Consider the following 16,911-nt stretch of genomic DNA (forward strand, 5'->3'; position numbering starts at 1 on the left):
CATTGTGCAGATTATTTTTTTTTTAATCATTAACAATGACTTTATTCTCTAGCAGGTCATTTTTCTACTGCTTCAGTATTTTCCTCTAAGAAAACACAAGTTTTAGAACTGGATCACTTGACCCTTTCTCTTCTTGTCGCCTCCCAGTTCAAAATGCTTGCATCTCTTAATGGCCAGCATCCTCTTAGATCTGCAGTTGGTCCCAACACACTCAAGCCTGAGCACAATCTTCTTTGTGGTTTTGGCCTTCTTTAGGAAAAATTGGCTTTGTCTGCCCGCCGTAGCCACTCTGCTTCCGGTCGTAGCGCCGCTTTCCTTGGGCATACAGGGAATCCTTGCCCTTCTTATTCTGGGTCACTTTGTGAGGCTGGTGCTTGCCACATTTCTTACAGAGAGTCCTTCCGGTTTTAGGTACGTTGACCATCTTTGCAGCAGAAGTGTCTGCGATGAAAATGATCCCCGCCTCAACCGCACACGGCGAACAGGAAAGGGACGAACCACAGATTATGTTTCAAGGTTAGGTCTATGTTATCGGTCTAAGCCATCACTTTGTTGTGTTTCGTCATCATTGAGCTCAATCAGAGCCTGGGTTTCTCTGCAGGACCGATACACTATCCAGGCCTTGGCCTGGCTCTTCTCTGTAGTCACACTGTGACTGTTTGGCTTTAATTCCTGTGCTCGCCTTTGTTTGCTTCTGTGTGTCTTAATCTCATGTTTGCTCTGGTTTTCCCGGCTACCACTGCGCTGGGATCTAGCCTGAAGTTCTCTCCCTCCGGTCTTAAGTGCAGCCACCGGAAGCAGAGATTTTTGCCAGCTTCCCTGTTCACACAGCCCACCACTGCCCCCACCTGTTCTCGGGTGGAATTCACTAGCTATTACTATTGGAGCAGAATGTGGGAGTGCTCACAGGAGTGAAGCAATTTCCCCAGATTTACAAAAGTAGTCAATTCTAAAATTGGATAGAACTCAAAACTTTGAACTCTTCCTACTAAACATGCTAATTCTATCTACCGTGGTGGGGGCATAGTAAATGTGCAACTGACAAGTTCTAAGGATTTCCCCCTCTTTCACTCTCTCCACCTATCTTTGTTATCAGCACTCAGGAAGATCAAGCACATACAAAGGTACTCGTCAGAATTTTAAAAATGAATCTCTACTTCTAAAACATAAACCAAAATATTTATTGAATTTTTGCCTGCACATATGCATGTGTACCGTCTGTGTGCCCCTTGAGGTCAGAATCCCCTGAGATTGCAGTGGCTGACATCGTAAGGGCCCTGAGTCAAAGCTGATTCATGTTTATGTTAAGATATATTAACTGCAAATGCAGTTTGATAAACCATGGTCTCTTTTAAGTCAACTCTCTCAAATAAAAATTAATTCATATGCATGTATTAAAAAAGAATTATTTCAGAACTGTAAAACAAATGTGTTCTCACTAAAGTTTCCTTTTAGCCAATATGATATTTTATGCAAATACATTATTTATATTGACATGTATGGTATTTTTTATAGATCTTGCTTTAGCCTCCAGAGTAGTTTAATAGAAGCTTTTGTACTTTTTAATTTTCCAAATTTTAAATAAAATCTCTCAGTAATTTTTAAAAGTAAGAAGGAGATTCAAATGTTCAATAATAATTGTTATAATTAGAAATCCTTGCCAGGCATGATGGCATACACCTTTAATCTTGGCACTCAGGAGACAGAGGCAGGTGGCTCTCTGTGAAGTCAAGCTCAACCTGATCTATATAGTTAATGAGTTCCACGACAACCAGAGGTACTTAGTGAGATCCTTCTAAAAAACAACAAAAAAAAAAAAGTTCCCTCTATGTGGTACCAGGGGATAAAACTTAGGTCCTTCAGAATGCTAAGCAAGCACTTAGGGACATCCTGGTTAAATTCTAAATTAAAAACTAATGAATGTTGTTCACTGTTCTATAGAGAAGAAAACAAAACTATATCAGCGTCAACTTCAAAAATCAATAAACTCTTACTTTGAAGCAGGTTTTTACAGTTCACCCTTGAGTCTGTGTGACTTGAGCTTAGGGCTCAAACAGCATGAGCACTGGGGTAGCAACTTACTTAAGCTAAGAGCAAGAGGTAATGGAAGGAAAATCTATGATTAAATCAAGCGCCAATATTTTAAAAGTCTGCCAGGACGAGCATTAACTGTACTGTCGGAGGTTCTTAATGACATGGAACATTCAAAATAGAGGCATTCAAAACGAAGGCTGCAGACAAATTACATAAGCACTAGGGCTGAATTAAGAAACACCAAAAGTACTAAGAACTAAGGAAAGAACATACCAGGGACTGTACCGTGGGGCTGTCATACACGCCTTCCGTCAGGAATGACAGGAAAAACTATTAAGAGATAGGACGAAGGGCCTGGAGGTGCCACTCAGTCCTCAGGGCTGTTTTGACAATACCGTGCTGCTCTTCCTAGGTGAAGCTATTGCTAAGAAGAAGGAGGCAGTGCCCGAGCTCAACACATCCCTGTGAGACGGGATTTCTGGTCATGAGCCGTCTTCTACTTGATCACAACTGTGATGCAGTGGGAGCCATTTGATTGGCAGACGCTGGGAGTTAGAGGAAATCAATCTAGACTAATGTAGAAGAGAGTTCTAATCCCCTTTGCCTGTTTCATTAAGAACAGCACACATATTAAAGCACATATATTAGCTACAAATTCTTAATGAAACTGGTGTTTGTGGAAAGAGGAACTGTGAAAGACGTGATTGGAGCCCAAATCACAACCCAGCAGTGGTCTGCTTTGTAGCCATGGACTCTGGTCTTTTAGAACTTCTCTCTCTCTCTCTCTCTCTCTCTCTCTCTCTCTCTCTCTCTCTCTCTCTCTCTCTCTCTCTCCTAAATCCCATCGAGAGTCTAGTGTGGTAAACCTTGTCTGGGCTTACCTCTGACTCAACTACATCAATCTAAGCCTCTCCTATGCAAGATCTTAGGTTGGTAGAAATCCAGATGGGCCCATATTTTTCTCATTGCCATGAAACACACCCGACAAATGAACTTAGAAAAGAAGCACTGGGGTAAGCTGGCTGGTCAAATCAGATCCACAGTCAAATGGGAAGCCCTCATCTCTTGGTCTGGGACTCCCCAATCCAAGAAAACGTATTTCCCATATTCAAGGTGAGATCTTCCCTTCTCATGAAACCTTTTTGGGACACCAGTTCATAGACATGCCCAGAAGTGTGTTTCCATAGTGATTCAAAGCCCAGAAAAGTTTAGCAGTAGGACCTGCACTGGTCCCACCGGTGCGCAGTCGAACAGTCCTCTGAGGGGGAAGTGAGGATGATCATAGGAAGGATGGAAAAGAAGACTCAGAGACAAAGGTCCAGTCAATACTGTGGCAGCCTCGAGTTTAATTCTCTTGGGTCTTATATACGCTATAGTATCATGGGAAACAAAGCCACAAGCTAGCAGAAACAATTTGCTAAAGTATTTGTACCCAACCCAGAAGTCTCTGTTCCTTCCACCAAGGTCAATAGAATCTTCAGCCCCTCACCCTGAGGTGCACCTCAGGTGTACCTCCTAGTATTCCATGCCTCAGCTGGCCAGGAAATCTGCCAACAGTCTGAGACCTGCCTTGACAGCCTGGTTTTTGCTCTCTCTCCCCCTCCCCCTTCCCTTCTCCCTCTCTTCTGCTTTAGGGAAGTAGCAAAATGGCTACTTCCTCCTATTTACTTTGGACAGGGCCATAGTCCATGGAGAGCAGTCTGAACACCACACCACAGACACTGGCAGAGGTAACCGGCTTGAGCTGTTTCCCACACAGCCTGATCTTTCCCAGAAGGAAGGGCCTCCTTTTCTTTTGCTCAAAGGTGCTATCCCTAAGTAAGGTTTTCCCAGGATAGCCTTTTCTGCTCAAAGAAAGAAAAGTTCTATGAGCTACTGTGGACAAGGTTCACTCCCTTCCTAACAGTCTGGGCAGAGAATCTCTAGGACTGCTAACAGCAGAAAGACATTTTCTCCCACTTCCAGAATCCAGAAGTCCCGAATCAAATGTTAGCTGTATCACACTCCCTCTAGCGCCTTTTGGTAATTTTAGTCTTTTCCCTGCCTTCTGTTGGTAGACGGCCATCTGGTCACCCCTGACTTGTGGCCGTCCCCTCCAATCCCTGATTTTTGACCTTTCTTTCTTCTATTTGTCTGCTGCCCAGGGCCTTTTTGTCTAAACAAGTCATTAGATTCAGATAGGGCCCAAACTAATGTAATATTAAATTGTTCCCAACTGGCTTGTGTATAATTATCTTATCACCATGGTGTTTCATGCCTAGAATTGGGGAAGCAGAGTCTAGCAGATTGTCACAAGTCCAGGGCCAGCTTCGAATACAGGAGAAGTCTGAATTTACTAAGCCATGTTTATCCAGGAATAATTTACCTTTTTTGTTTAAAGTTCTTTTTCCCCCATATAAGAAACATTCTGAATGGGGGTAGACACTATGCAACTCAACACAGAGAACAATGCCCTTTAGGGAACATTTGTCCCCTTTATGCTCTTCCCTGCTAGAATCATGCCACTCCATCTCCCTCACCTCAACCAGGGTCTTAGTCAGGGTTCTCTAAAGAAACTTACATACACACACATATACACGTACCACACACACACACACACACACACACCACATATACATACCACACACACACACACACCACATATACATACCACACACACACAAACACACACATACACACACATACATATACAATCCACACAACACACACACACATCATACATACATACCACACGAATACATATACATACGCAGACACACACATACACATACTACACACACATACACATACCACACACATACATATACAGCACACACATACATATACTACACACACATACATATACTACACACACATACACACGCATACATAAACATACCACACACACACACACCACATACATATACAACACACACATACACAATGCAGACATAAACATACCACACACACACACACACACACACACACACACACACACACACGTAGATATGTATGCTGGTAATGAGATAAACTTGCCAGCAAGTGTTAAGGTGAACAGGCAGAAAAGCAAAAGCTCCCTTCTTCCTTTTATCTTGTCTGCCACTAGGAGGGACTGCTCACATTTAGGATGGCTCTCTTCTTCGAATAATGAGATCAAGCTATCCCTCTCCAGAGTGTTTTGGTTCCTTTCAGATCCAGCCAAGTTGTCAACCAAAATTCACCATCACATCTAACATGACAAGCATAGCCCTTGCCTAGGCTCTGCCAACTCTCTGCTCACCCTGAGTCTAGAAGCCAGCAAAAGAGAATCCGTTGCAGAAAACAAATGTTTGGAAATGAAGTAGCTTCCCTCAACAGAATAGCAGCTACAAGAGGGAAGAGAATTGTGTTTGTTCACTGATGTGTGCTCGATTCAGTGACAGTAAATGGCAAGATGGCAAGTGGCTCTTCAACAGATCAAGGACTCTGGGAACATCTCTGAATTCAAGTCTTTGAAATTGTTAGTTTTGGTTAAAACCCATGAAATAACCATTGTTCCACATTCTGTGCTGCTGAGATTTGATATAAAATGTTGCCGAAGCTTCTGCAAATACTGCTTTGCAGGTAATAGGTTCTATTGTGTAACTAGTCAACTCTGCCACTGTAATGAGTAAATACATGGGTGCAGCTATGTTCTAATGCAAACTCATTTTACAAAAACATGGAGCAAGCTGGACTTAGACCAAGGCCATAGTTTGCCAACTCTTTCTCTAAACAAACACTGTCCTGTACAACTCCTTTTTTATTCTTCTCTCTTTGCCATCATCCTTCACTGTGCCCAGCCACCAGAACAACAGGAAGAATACCACTTTTTCTTGTCGAGGGTGTACAGAAGCTACACCTGCACCTGCATGGAGAATACAGTTTGGTATTTGTTGAACAAATACCATCTGTAGAGTATGTGCCTCTAAAACTGCACAGAACCTGGACAAGGAAATGCAAAAGATGTGTGGAGGGAGGAGCAGCCATGGGACCACACACTGAAGACTGACAGAGCCACCAGCATGCAACTCCTTCCTGAGAGAAACACACACGTGCAATCTTAACCTGTGAGAGCTACAATGGGGGCAATACCCAGCTAAGCTGGGCCACCCAGAGTTCTGGAGGCCTAACCTTTGCTCTGGTGTGTCTAGAAGACAGGACAATAAGCCAAAGGTTAATTTTGTACTGGAAAGCTTAATATTTTCCTTGTTTAGTCTTGGGAACAAATGGTATGTACTAATTATTCTTCTTTCCTATGCCTCCCTCTCAGAATGGGAAGAAGGTCTCCCTGTGCCTGTCCCATTGTTTTCATTGAGGATATTGCTGGAATTATTTTACAGATCTACAGCCAGCCAGGAATCTGCCTGGAGATTCGCTTATGCTTGATTAATATAATATGAAGGCTCTTGGCTTTGGCTCTCAGTTGATGCTTGACTTTGGGGCTGTTGGGATGGAGGTGGGCATGTGAAGATGACGACAGCTGGGGAGAACCAGGAGTGGAATGTAATGATCAGAATGTCTGTGTCTCCCCAAGTTCTTATGTTGAAATTCTAACTCCATGGCAATTAGGAGGAAGGGCTTTGGGGAGGTTAGATCATGAGGAAAGAACATTTGTAAATGAGATTAGTGCTCAGAAAGAATGGCCAGTGGAGTTCACTTAGTCCTTGCCCTGGTGAGAAAGCAGTAAGAAGTTTGAAGCCCTTCATCTTGCCGAATGGGGATTAGATACACTCGTAGTAAGTCATGGTTGTTAATTGGAGCTTTATAAATCCCAGTCTTCATATAGCATTTAGTTTGTTTAAAGTGGAGGAAACTTGAAATGTTTTAGAGAGAAAAATTACCTGTAAATATGACATGGTTTAAATAAAGTAATAAGCATATCACTTGGTAAGCATACAGTCAATGGTACTTTTTTTTTGTTGTGTGACAGCTACTAAGCCAGATGCTGGGGTTTCAGTCACAAATGAGGGAGGGATGGTCCATGCCCTCACAGAGCTCAGGACCTTATGGTGGAGGCAGACAGGATACAAGTCTTTAGCAAAGATGAGAGTGATGGTGCGAATACAAGTAAGGAGAGGAAATGCCCCAACATAGAAGGCGAGAGAACCTGCTCCCCAAGTTTCCTTCAAGGTACTTTCTTTTGTAATCATAAATTCTTTATTGTCTTGCTTTATCTGTGTGTATACATATGACCTTTCTCGTGACGTAGGGGACATCTCTTTTAAATGTAATCCTCAAGGGAGATCGTTCCCTTCTCTTGTTTCCTTGGTACAGTTGGGACCTAATTACTGTGAGGCGCCTCTGTCTCCATCTGCCTTCTGTTAGGAAGCTGGCTTGTTTTTCCTCTAGCTCAAGCCATTTTAGTCAGTGCAGGTGGTTTAAGCAAGTTACTAGGAGAATTTAGGATGAACTTTATGCTTATCCCAAAGGTGTGACAAGGGTGCTTGCCAAGCTTTCTTAATTGAGAACAAGCTGTTTATTTTTAGAGTATGTGCCATGAATTGTATCTGTTTGGTTATATAATGTCATCCTGCAATTGTCATCTCTTTAGTGGCTTGCCTGTAAGATCTGTCAGCATTGGTACGATGCTTTCATACTAGAATGACTTCTTCCAATACTGTGGAAAGGACTTTTGGAGGATTGGCCAGAGATTTTGCTTTCATTTAAACTTTCCCAACAAGAAGAGTAAGATTCCCCAAGTACTGCTGTAGAAAGGAAGTCTGGGACAGCCATTCTGGGGAGTTACCAGATCATATTTGGTAAATAAGAATGCTTACCTTAGCTTAGAAGTTCCATTCCTGCTATTTATCCCAGAGAAATTGTCCTTGAGAAAACAATTACAGGTTGAACACTGTGGTGTTGTTTATTGGAATCAAGCTGGGAGCCCATTACTAGGAACATAACAAGAACAAAAGACAACAATGGCTGGTGTATGTTATAGTCTAGAATGCAGAATACAGAACCAGTTAATTGGATGTATATATTGAAACATAGGCATATAGTAAGATAGCATGAGATTTAAAGATTAGAATAAATTTTATATCAAAACACCATGTATATAAATAAAAATATGGACATGCAAACCATTTAAAAGATAAATGTATGAAACTCATAAGAGGCATTCAATTGCATTGCATCACATTAAGAACTTTCTAGCTCAGAGGCCGTTATGCTGCCAAACCCAGTGACCTGAGTTTAGTCCCTAGGATTCCCATGATAGAAGAAGAGAACTGACTCTTGAAAGTTGTCCTCTGACTTCCACATACATGCATACATGTGATAAATAAATGTTAAAATACAACATGAAGGATGAGAGAAAATACCTTCCAGCCATTCTTCCAACAGAGGAACTGTATCCTTGATATATAAAGCACTTACATTTTGCTGAGCAGTAGTGGTTCACCCCTTTAATCCCAGCACTCAGGAAGCATGGGCAGATGGATCTTTGTGAGTTTGAGATCAGCCTGGTCTACAGAGCAGAATTCAGGACAGTCAAGGCTGCACAGTAAAACCCTATGTCGAAAAAGCAAAAGCAAGCAAGCAAACAAACAAGCAAACAAACAAACAGAACTTAAAATTTAACAGCAAACGAATAAGTAATCCCATCAATGTACATACAAATGAACTGAGACATTGCTCAAAGTACGGACAGACAATAGGCATTTGACAAAAAAAAATTAGACATTTTTTAACCATCAGACAAATGCAAATCAAAGCTACCTTGAGGCTTTTTATCCTGCTCCAGTTAAATAGAATGGCTGTTATCAAGAAAGCAAAGGAAATAAAAGCTAGAGGGGATTCAGGCAGGCAGGAACTCTTGCATTGATAATAGAATGTAAATTGGTGCAACCTCCTGGAAATCAGTAGAAAGATTCCTCAAAAGACTAGAAAAGATCTACCATATGACTGAGCTATACCAGTCCTGGTTATTAAGGCAGCATATACTAGATCCGCTTAGCCGTGCTTGTTACGTCTCTATTCCCAATAGCCAGTTTACAGAATAAGCCTACATATTCATCAGTGACTCAATAGATAAAGAAAAATACACAACACACACACACACACACACACACACACACAAATAAAAAATATGTAACGTGTGTGAAGATATCACAAGGAAACCCATTTTCTATGTAGTTAACATGCATTAACATGAATACGAATCCTTGGGTTTTGTCAGTGGCTAGGATGGAGGTAGGATATAGACAACAGTTGGGGAAGAAATGTAAATGGAGAAGGGCTTTGTGTACGTGGCTGGTAAATGCTGAGGTCTAAGAATATGGTCAAGGCTTTTGGCCTAAGTTCTAAGTGCAGAGAAGGTAGAGATGGGGTTCTCCCCAACAAGGACCGTCATCTCTCCAGTGGATTAAGCCTCCCTCTCTGGTTTAAATCCATTGTCCTTGGATGCAGCCTAGAGCGAAATGCAAGCCTAAGGGGAAGGGTGAAAGGAGGGATGAAGCTGTCTGAGACACGGAAGTTCCTTTTTCTGTCCATTAATTATGAACCATAGCCAAAACCTAAGTCTTTCAGGTAGAAACCGTGGAAGTAGAATTATGTCAACCTAATTAAAATTTTGCCTAGCACAGCTTCTAACTTTTAATTGTGTCCTAATGTATTCATTTCATAGAATTTGAATATTCATTGGTAGACATTAGTAAGTAGGCCTTTAATGATGACTTTGTAAGTACCACATAATTACTCCTTCTACTGCTTGAGTAAGTTTTGAATTGTGTTCCGTTTATGGGTTTTTATGACATGTAAAATTCAAGCACAAGGCAGTGAACTTTTACAGACAATCTATGAAATCATTAGTTGGGAAGTGGTCATTTGGACGAAGATCAAGTGTCTATAAAAATGAGAAATTCAAATTAACACCCAAACTTTTCATTTTCCCACTTACATTTGATGGGACAGTGAGGCGCAGCTGTAATTAGTTATCATTGCTGTTCTCTTTCCTTAATGGTGGCTTTCTTGGATAAGTAAATTTAATAGTCAATCCAAAAGATTTTAATTAATGAATGGTAACATCATTCAAGCTTCTATTTTCTTTTGCTTTTTTCCTCTTATTGAAAATAGATTTTTTTCCTCGAATAATATATACTGATTATGCTTTTTTCTCCTCACCTTCCCTCCCATCTGGATCTACCCTCTTTATGTGTCTAAATAGTAAATGAACAGGCTTCTAAGGACAACAATAAAGTATAATATAATAAGATAAAACAAGGACGCATCTGAATAGGACAAAGCAAACAGAAGGAAAAGAGCTCAAGAGAAAGCACAGGAAACAAATGTAGATGCACAGACCCTACTCGTTCACACAAAATGCCACGAAAATACTAAACTACAAGCCATAATATGGATGACAAGAACCTGTGGGGCAAAATAACAATAATAATAATAATAATAATAATAATAATAATAATAATAATAATAATATGAAAAGTAAAATGGAGGAGAGGAAAAGCCCTGACAGCATTATGAGACCAGGAACCTCCCAAGATACCGTTAAGTTTGTTTGTTGCTGGCCATCTATTACTGGGCACACAGCTACCCTTAGGAGTAGTTTGTTTGGCCAGTGAGACTCCCTGGAAGAAAACTAAATTCTCATTTGCAAGTGATAACTATTGGAGATGGCTTTTGGGTTAGAGTTGGGGACGTATGTGCACTTCTTCTCTTGGCTCTATCAGTGATTTCACTTCCATTTACAGATACATAAAAAGGTATCATAAGTCAACCTCAAAATGAGATTGACTGCTGCTCGCACCTTTCCTCTTTAAATGACATCTGGAGTATTGACACAAACAAGCAATCTTTTTGGACAAAGGACTTTTAATCTGGCAAACACTGAAGGCTTTTACTCTGAGCCTATAGAGGTTGCTGACATCATCCTACTGGCAAAGTCCTTGAGTTTCTCTAGAGAGAAAGGGCACTCTTCCCATTAAGGGTGGGTGTGAGGAGATGGCTCAGTAGGAAAACTGCTTGCTGTGTAAGCATGAGGACTGGACTTCAAGGCCCAGAACCCAAATAAAACATCTGTTAGGTAGTGAGGCTTGCCTGTCATCCCAGCTGGGGACGGAGGCACTGGCTAGACAGAGGACCATAATTCTAGGAGCACCAGCTTCCAGTGAGAGACCCTGTCTCAGGAAACAAGATGGATGGCTCCTGAAGATAGACTGGGAGCTGGCCTCATCCTGTGTGAGTTTACACAATCCCTTTTTATGTAATACATATAGAGTGCATACTAGCACTTTCTCTTGTAGGGGAAATTGCAACAGATTTGTATACTTCAAAACAAAACAATGTATTCTGATAACCTCTACCTATCCCTGAACACTACATTCTTCCAGTTCTGGTTTGTTTTCTAGTGCCATGAGTAGCAGCATGACCAAGCAATTTAGATAGGAAAGGGTTTATTTTGTCTTCCGACTCCATTGGTGAAGGGAAGTCAGGCCAGAAAATCAAGCAAGGAACTTTCGGGCAGGGTCTGAATCAGCAGAACCATGAAGAAACTCGGCTTACTGGCTTCCCCCCTCCCCCATGGCTCTCTCAGTTGCTTTCTTCTACAATCCAGAACCACCTGCCCACGGTGGAGCTGCCCACTGGTGGAACTACCCACAGTGGCCTGGGCCCTCCCACATCCATTGTTAATAGGAAGATGTCCTACAGACTTGCCTTCAGGCCAATCGGATGGAGGCATTTCCTCTATTAAAGTTTGTGGTAAGTTGAAAAGAACAAACAAAACCACCCAGACAGACAAACCTAACTAGGATACCCCAAAGTGAAAATCTTGATGCATCCGTAGGTAATTTCATCTAACTGATCTATGCTGGGATTCCTTTAAAGTTTAGAAATAGAAACTATCCCCATATTTAATCTTTATATTCTAAACAGAAAACTTCTACAAGCACAGGTTATCTTGTTCAACTAGATTTTCAGAGAGTAAATAGTAAAAACTAAAACACATATCGGATTTTTTTTTTAAACCTGATATCACTTTTACCCTTAGACCTCAAAGTTTAATCGGCTTACTTTTGGTCTGTTGCTGACAGGAACAGCGCTCAGTGGAATGAAAATACAGAGGGGAAATTAATTTACTTCTTCAGTGAATTTGTTTACAGACTATATTACAGACAGCGAAGTCATCAAATGAATCCAACTCTTCAGTTGTTGAATAGAAATATTTATAATGCGAAACTTTTCTTGAGAAAACAATTTAAAACTAGGCTGAGCAAAGCAGCCATGCGGTGATGGAAAAGCATTACAGATATTCTTTTGCAAGAGGACCCAACGATCATAAATATTAACACAAGCCCACTGAATTATAAAAATTAGTGCAGTGTTGTCAAGAGTTTTGTCGATTTGATACAAACCCAGATACAATGACAGAATCTCAACTGAGGAACTGCCCCTCTCAGAGTGTCCTGAGGGCATATCTGTGGGACATTATTTTGAAGGGTGACTGATACGAGAGGGCCCAGCCCACTGTGGACAGTGCCACTCCTGAGCAGGTGGTCTGGGTTGTGGAAGAAAGCAACCTGAGCCCGTAGCATTTCTCCACTGCGCCTGGCTGAGCTGACTCTCCTTGTGAAGGACTGTGATCTGACCATATAAGCCAAATAAACCTTCACCTCAAGTTGCGTCCAGTCTCGGCGTTTTATCTCTTGCAATAGACAGCAAGCAAGGACAGGCCGTGTCCAAATAACCCAATGCAAGCCTCCCCAGCAATTATAAACTGTCCCGATAGCCAAAGTTTCAACGTAACAAGCAAAACAAAAGCTTATTCAACCCAATGCACCCCCAAACAGTTTAACATGTGATCGATACACAAATCATTAACGAAATCGTTTCCATTGCATCTTTGCATTCTAAGCATTTAACTTTTGAGGTGTATTTTACTGTACACGTCAGTTCCGACTACTGCATTTAAAAGGGCACAAACATGGCTGTGGTTAGTGGCTAACTCTAGTGAACATTGTGGATGTCAAAAAACGTGGAGGGCTGGAAGCTTTCTCAGCCAGTCTCTCCCTGTGCCTTTAACTTCTACTCTATTTGTAAATAAATTATTGGCTTCTGAATTGGCAAATTTAAAAGACACTCAAAAGCCTGCCTGAGAACTAAAAGACCAGTGTGGGTGGATTGGATTGCTTGGAGAGGGTGGCTTGGAGACGTTCTGAGCGCGCGGTCTTGCGCTTGCTCTGGGGGGGTGGGAGGGCTCTGGGACCGAGACTCTCAGCTGCGGGAGGGGGCGTGTCTGGGAACCGTCCGGTGACCTCACTGCTCCCCGCCATGCTTGGGGATCAAGACCAGTTAATACTGCTGACTTCGAGACTCCAGGTGCCAAAACTTTCACTGTGAAAATGCCAGGACCAGGTCCCCACAGCCTAGCCCACAAACTGTCACTGTCCTCGGAAGGAAACAAAGAGAAGAGATACACCCAAGACTAAGAAATAGCCAGCGACCGGCTCCCACCGCTCCCCAGGAGCCATAGCTAAGGTGGGAGGGGAGGTCTTACGGAAGGGGCGGGGGGGGGGGAGGATCTTCCCTGCTTATGTTATTGGTTGTAGGTTGTCATCACGTGATGCAGAAAAGGATGGGCGGCTGATTTCTCCGCCCTCTTCATCCCTTCTTGACCCAGAGGGAGAGCGGGTTTCCTAGGCAACCTCAGTGGTGGGTCAGTACACAGCAGGCCCAGGACTGGAAAGCGTGCGGTGTTAGCTGCACCAAAGGATTGGGAGGTCGAATTGCACTCTGACCTGTCTAGGAAAGCCCAGGAATCCAACCGCTCTCTGGAATAAGGTACTGAGTATCCGTCTTCTAGTGGCCTCTAGGCGTCCCTCTTCCTGTAGGAAGGAATAAGGAGTGAACTCTACTCACGCATGGAGGAAATCTATCAGCAGCACACAGATCAAGGGACCCACGTGATGGTGCAATGGGGGGGGGGTTACGATAATATTGTGATGATAGTTATACTAATAATAATAAATAGTGATACTTTAGAGAGGACTCCTAGGAAAAAGAAATAAAAGATGAACCACATGCTCGGGTGGCCACTGGACTGAAAAACTCGAGTGCTCTCTGGTGAAGCTGATGCTGATCATCTAGAAATAGGAGGGCGTTTACATGAGCCAACAGTTCTCACTGATGGATTCTGGTCCCTTTATCCTCAAGTGAGAAAACAGTTGGACCATGTAGGGTTTCTGCTGGACAGAAAAGTTGTAGTTTCTTACAATAGTAGTTTACTCTGCTTTCCTGGCAGACAGAAATAGTTCTTACCAGACCAGTTAGTACTGTGTTTCAATTTGTCATGCAGAGCAGTGTTTAAAATTATGCTGGATAGCATCTGTGTGGCATGACAGTTAATTAGAACCATTTGATAAGTTGCGTTGTACACTCACAATGTGTCAGACATGATTCCTATTCTCAGTGAGCATGTTAAGAGGAGAGACCTGCAAGTACCACAATACAATGTAACAGACAGTAGCTATACAGAGGACACGCCCTACCTAACCCAGCCACATGAAAGAGAGTGTTTACAATAAGACCAAAGAGGATGCAAGCCTTTGAAGAAGACTCAGTGCACTCTAAGGGTATGCGGAGTATAAAGTCAAGGAGATTTCAAAGACAGGAAGAAATTAGGTGCTAAAGTACAGCCATACTAGCTCTCACAGGATGAGAGTTGTGGCCAGTCCTAGAATGTTGTATGGCTATTTCGGTTGACCAGGAGTTTAAGAGATTGGCGTGAGTCTGAACATGGTGGACATAAACAATTTCCAAGAGGGATAGCATAAGCAAGTGTACCCCTCAGGAGGCTGGCTGCTCCCGTGAATTAGAGAATGGGGTAGGTGGTGAGACAAGAGGGGGCATGATGGCGGAGAGTGGAGAGGAAGTGTGAGAACTGTGTGTGTGTGTGTGTGTGTGTCTGTGTGTGTAGACACAGTCTGTGTGTGTATATGTATGTATATGTCTGCGTCTCTGTGTGTATGTGTGTGTCTGTGTGTATGTCTGTGTATGTGTGTCTCTGTGTGTGTGTATGTCTGTGTGTCTTTCTGTGTGTGTATATCTCTGTGTGTGTATGTCTGTGTATGTGTGTATGTCTGTGTCTCTGTCTGTGTGTATGTCTGCATGAGTCTCTCTGTGTGTGTATATGTCTGTGTGTGTGTCTGTGTGTGTATATGTGTGTCTCTGTGTGTGTCTGTCTGTGTGTATGTCTGTGTATGTGTGTCTCTGTGTGTGTATGTCTGTGTGTCTTTCTGTGTGTGTATATCTCTGTGTGTATATCTCTGTGTGTATATGTCTGTGTATGTGTGTGTATGTCTGTGTCTCTGTCTGTCTGTGTGTATGTCTGTGCATGAGTCTCTCTGTGTGTGTATGTCTGTGTGTGTGTCTGTGTGTGTATATGTGTGTCTCTCTGTGTATGTGTATGTCTGTGTGCCTGTCTGTGTGTGTGTATGTCTGTGTGTGTCTGTCTGTGTGTGTGTATATCTGTGTGTGTGTGTGTGTGCTTGGTGAGGAATGAGCATGGGGGAAAAGCATGGGGGTAAGTCTCAAGTTTCCAACTTGGATGAAGAGGGCTTGGATAGTCTTGTCCTTTGGCACAAGAAAGCATTCGTTAAGGGGAAACAGTAGTTAGAAAGGTGAGTTCAGCCTAGGACACACTGAATTTGAGGTACCTGGGTCATGTCTATATGGAGCTTTCCTCGTGGGCTTTTGAGTTTATTGCACAGGAAAGAGGACATAAAGGACGAGCGACTTTTACCAAGAAGGAAGCCGTTAGTGCAAAATAACAAGTAGAGGACTAGGGCGACAGTTCAGAAGCGCTTTCCTTGTAAGCAAGAGGACCTGAGCTCCATCCCAGAGCCCCTGTAAATAAAACATGGCATGTACATGGCATGCAATTCCAGTGCTGGAGAGGCAATTCCTGGGGCTCCTTGGCCAGCCAACCCAGCCTAACAGGTGAGTTCCCATCAAGATGAGAGACACTGTCCAAAAGAAAGTCAAGGTGGACAGCACCTGTGGGATGGCCCCTGAGAGTCTCCTTTGGCTCCACACTTGGATGCACACACCAGCGTTTACACCTGCATGTGCATACACAAGAGTGGGAGAGACGGGGAGAGGGAGGGAGGGAGGAGACTGAGAGAAACCAAGGAGAAATTTTAAGAGTAATCAGCATTGCTCAAAGTCATGTCAAGGTCAAGTTGAGCGCTGAAACATGTCCACTGCCTTTGGTAATCTGGAGGTTCCTTACTGTTGATCTCGTTTGACCGTAAGTAGAAGCTGAAGTGTGGTGTGAAGTGTTTGCTTTCACATTACAGTGGGTTGAGGACTGAATGGAGTAAATTGTTGCTGCTGATTGTCTAGAAAGTTCTTTGTAAAAGTGTGAAATGTAGCTGCTATTTGGGTTTTTTTAATGCAATATAGAAAGGACTTTTCTAAATAGGGGAAGCTGGTACTCACACACAGAGGAAAGGAGGCCCTGTGGAAAGATGGAGGACTCACAGAGCAGTCTCTAACAGAGGTAGAAAAGGTGGACCCATGCAGAAAAGCTAATGCCTCTTAGTCAAAATGAAGACTTTATTTATTGTATGTGACATGTGCACACATGTATGGGGGGGTGCATGCTCACCCAAAGGTGTGTGGAAATCAGAGCTTGCTAATATGGAATCTTCCTCAACTGTTCTCCACCTTATTTTTTGAGACAGTCTCTCATTAATCACAGAGCTTACCAATTCAGCCTAATTGCCAGACCCCACAAACCTTCCCCAACTCCCACACCCCTACCTCACCACTCCCACACTCCTACCCCATAATTCCCACACCCCTACCCCACCACTCCCACACTCCTACCCCATAACTCCCACACCCCTATCCCACCACTCC

General features: G+C 42.7%; 1 protein-coding gene and 1 pseudogene across 5 annotated transcripts in view; one reads left to right on the forward strand and one right to left on the reverse strand.

Moving 5' to 3' along the window:
• Positions 1-14: 14 nt before the first annotated feature.
• Positions 15-728, reverse strand: Rpl36a-ps20 (ribosomal protein L36A, pseudogene 20; annotated as a pseudogene).
• Positions 729-6,587: 5,859 nt separating this feature from the next.
• The window catches only part of Lrrc9 (leucine rich repeat containing 9), an 84,869-nt gene continuing 74,545 nt past the window's right edge, over positions 6,588-16,911 (forward strand). For 2 of the 5 annotated variants that reach the window (XR_005505474.2, XM_039111997.2), the window contains exon 1: positions 13,262-13,527. The gene's annotated coding sequence lies outside the window, so the exon portion shown is untranslated. Of the gene's footprint in view, positions 6,771-13,261; positions 13,528-16,911 lie in introns of those variants that run through there. The other 3 variants (XR_005505472.2, XR_005505473.2, XM_063261711.1) reach the window with 2 other exon arrangements.

Source organism: Rattus norvegicus, chromosome 6 (genome assembly GCF_036323735.1).
Source record: "Rattus norvegicus strain BN/NHsdMcwi chromosome 6, GRCr8, whole genome shotgun sequence".
Taxonomy (NCBI): Eukaryota; Metazoa; Chordata; class Mammalia; order Rodentia; family Muridae; genus Rattus; species Rattus norvegicus.